At 27.7% G+C, this 3,778-nt stretch overlaps 1 long non-coding RNA gene across 1 annotated transcript; it reads left to right on the top strand.

Moving 5' to 3' along the window:
* The first annotated feature begins 678 nt into the window (after window positions 1–678).
* Window positions 679–2,723, top strand: LOC146997979 (uncharacterized). The gene is made up of 2 exons (XR_015040186.1): window positions 679–946; window positions 1,808–2,723. It is a non-coding gene; the product is annotated as an uncharacterized LOC146997979 (long non-coding RNA).
* The last annotated feature ends 1,055 nt before the right edge of the window (window positions 2,724–3,778 follow it).

The following is a 3,778-nucleotide window of genomic DNA, read 5'->3' as shown; positions in this document are numbered from 1 at the left end:
TTTTACTGTTAAAATAACAGCAGATTCTTGGTATTGATTTGATGTTTTAGTAAAATTAATTCATGAAGTTTGTTTGGAAAGAAAATCAGTATTTGAATCAAATAACAATAAAATATTTCCGGCTTTTTCAATAAATTTATTCTTAAATACAAAATTAATTAACCAGGAAAAAATTATAATAATAATTTTTGAAAAGTTATAAACAGAAAGAAAGTAATAATAATAATTTACACAGAAAAAATAAAATTTTTGCAAGCATGCATTTTTTTAAAGAATTTTCATAATATAATGAAAAATATTGGATGGGATCATCTACATCAATCATCTACAGGATCATACACAACGTGCATAATCCTGAGCTTAACTTTCACTTTACGAGTTTCATCCATATTTTTCAATATTTTGAAAAACTCATTAAAAAATGCACGGAAAACTCATTAAAAAATGCATGTCATCATCGTAGATTTCTTGCGAGATCAACTCATTATTTCGTTCGGGTACGATTACAACTCATTCGGATACGATGTGCTCCACATTAAAAAAAAAATGTCGCCTTCGATTTAATAGCGAAATCGTCTAAAGAAAGCCGCTTCGTTTTAGCATCGATCTGATTGGTCGACGCTTATCCGAAACTCGGCGTAAAATTGAAAACTTTGAACCCTATGCCATGAGCCCTAAACTAAGGCTCCTATATACCAGGCTGAATCATCAGGCATTCGCGCTCCCAAGTGGGAGATTTAATGGCGGCTGTGTAGTTACGGTGCAACAATTTTTTGTGTTTCTTTTGTGTAAAATGGGCGGATGTACAGCTGTTAATTGTTCAAATCATTCACGGAAAAGTCATACATTGGTAAAATTTCCTAAAAATGAAGAAAGAAGAAAAATATGGGTAAATAATTGCCGAAGAGAAAATTGGAAACCTGGTCCAGGCGCTGAACTTTGCTTAGTAAGTATAATGTTAATTACGCCTTCATTTAGAGTTTATATCTTCTCTGATGTTTATAATGTGCAAGTAAAGTGAAATTCTTGTGTACAATAACCTGAGTATTTGCTAATTTCTGTAATAATAGCTATAATTAAATTAGTCTAGGGTTAATGTACCAGTCGCCAAACATCGCCAATGTAGATGTTTTGAATGTGGAAAAGAAATTTCTCTTCTAATATAAAGCGCGGATTTTGTTTTCCTGTGCTAATTGTGGAATTTATACTAATGTAACATGAAAATCATTAGCATATTGAAATTTATTAAAAAATAAATAATAATTTGGAAAGTCAAGATAAAATCTGAATGTTTGCTAAAGATATATGTAACATTACACTATAGTTGCAATATCGTTGGAATGATATATAATTTTTTCCTTTATTTTATAATCACTATTGTTAAAAAGTTAGATGAGTTGTTTATGCACGGAACCCACTACTGTTTCTTGGTTAAAATAACTTCCAGAATTTTGACATTGACATCTGAAGTCAATAGAATAAATTGAATAGTGTGAGACAAAATATATATAATCTGACTTCAATAACTGCAAGGATTGTGCAATTTTATTTATAATCACAGTATTATACAATTTGGCAATGGAGTAAAGATTTAGAAATGAATGCAGAACATTCAAATTAGTATTTTCTTGTTTCTAATATATAGAAATATAGTCTATTTTCCAGTATAAAAGTTTTACTTAAAAGTATGGGAAAGCAGATTTGTTTCATGCATGATCTTTATAATACTGGTATGAAATGAATGAATTTTAATCTGTAAACAATTTTTTGTTAATATTGAAATGCGTTTCTTTGGGTACATTTTTAGGCACTTGTGGATCATGTCAGACAATATGCAATAGAAAAAAGATGTCCGTGTGCATAAATTTTCCCATTGTGTTACTTCATTTTATCTAAATTTCAAGGGTAATTCTTTTCATTTTTATATGGCATGTTATCAGTATAAAGGCTAGTGAAAATAAATTGGTATGTGTATCTGTTTTTGAAGTGTAATGCTTAAATAAAAAGATTGTGTGTGTTTCTTCATTTAAACAAAATTTCAAGGATAGTATTTTTCAGTGTTTGTTATTTCTCAATGTAAAGGGTAACAAGGGGAAAAAAACTGGTATGGTATATCTGTTTTTTAAGCATGATAATTTTATTTATTTCTTTAGTGATGCATATATATATAGAGAAGGTGTTTGGTCCAACTAAAGTTATAATAAATCTAATTTTACTAGATCTCTCTCTCCCCTCAGGTGTAGAAAATTTTCAAGTGCAGAAAGTTTATTTGCAGAATTAATTCATTTCTGATAAACTTATTATCATTACGTTTTTATATAACATGTTATTAAGTTACACATTTGACTACTGTGTAATAAAATTGTATTTAGGGCAAAAAATTAACTATAATTTTGCATCTGATGACTAATATCATATGCTTCTAAGAATATTACTTTAACTTTTTCCATAATTTTTGTATTTCAGGAACATGAAACTGTTATTTTGATATACTTAAATAATAAAAGTGTGTATCTGAATCAATTAATGGATACAAATATTTTACAGTTATTTTTAGAAGATATTTGCCATATCGCTTCTAATAATTCATAAAATATGTTAAAATATAGGTAAATAATTTGGTGCAGAATTCAAATTTAGGGTTTAAAATATAGTGAATCATAAGACTAAATGATTTTTATTGTCATGATTTGCCTGGGCTTAAGAATGTACTTTTCGCCCGGTGGAAATTGTCATCAAACTGTCCTGAACAGGCTTTTTGTTGATAATAACTTCCAGGCTTATCAGTACCTCCTTTTGAGTGGAGGGTATGCAAATATAGTACCCAATTTAAATTACATTGTGATTGTAATAATATTGTGGTATTAAATAAGTGACTATAATTACAATTTAGATAATTGCATTGTAATTATATTACATTGTGTCTGTGAACTCTTAATTTCATTACTTTATGCAATTATGTTGTAAGTGCATAATCTAATTGCAATAATATAATCTATTCGCAATTACAAAATAATTATAAATGCAGTTACATCTTAAATAGAGGCCATTTTAATACTTTTAAATTTTCGCAAGATAACTTCCCATTAAGGTTCATTTGGAGGAAACTATGCAAATACTAAAAAAGAAGTTATGCTAAATTTACATATTTTGTACAGTACTTTCTTGTTATAATGCTGTTCAATATATCTTCAATACTTTTGTAAATTTAACGACATTCTTTGCAATCACTGTGGTGCTTTAAAAAGAAGTTTCTTAGTTATGCTTTCTAATAAGAATGGGTTTAAAATTAAGTATTATGTATAATAACTAGCAGTTAAAAAAACTTGACTGCATGAAAATGCTGTTGCTGTGTAAAATAAAAAATAAGCTTTCTTTTATGCTTTGAAATGAATTACATTTGATTAAGTCGTCCTTTTACAATTTAAGAATGTGGTTAACACACATTCTTAAATTGGACAGGTTTTATCTAAATTATTAGTATAAAATATATAAACTATGAATTATTTTGTAACATAACTCAAATTACAAAATTCATTCTATATACGTTCAAAGTTATTATCTTTTATGGAATAACTGTTTTTTAATTTAGGTAAAAATTGGATTTTTAGAAGTATTACAAATACAATGCAACACAAAGGTGATCTGATTGAAGAGGAAGGACTTTTTATTACGGTTTCTAGTTCGTATTTATATTACATTTGATGAAAAGCATCCAAAACAGAGAATGCTGTACTTTCTTCTTCCATATATGTTATGAAATATTTCACACATTTAA

This window comes from Stegodyphus dumicola, chromosome 3, assembly GCF_044657685.1.
Source record: "Stegodyphus dumicola isolate Sdum_Otavi_A_Nest chromosome 3, ASM4465768v1".
NCBI classification, from domain to species: Eukaryota; Metazoa; Arthropoda; class Arachnida; order Araneae; family Eresidae; genus Stegodyphus; species Stegodyphus dumicola.
The sequence above is the reverse complement of the archived record's forward strand: the minus strand, read 5'-3'. Positions and strand labels throughout refer to the sequence as shown.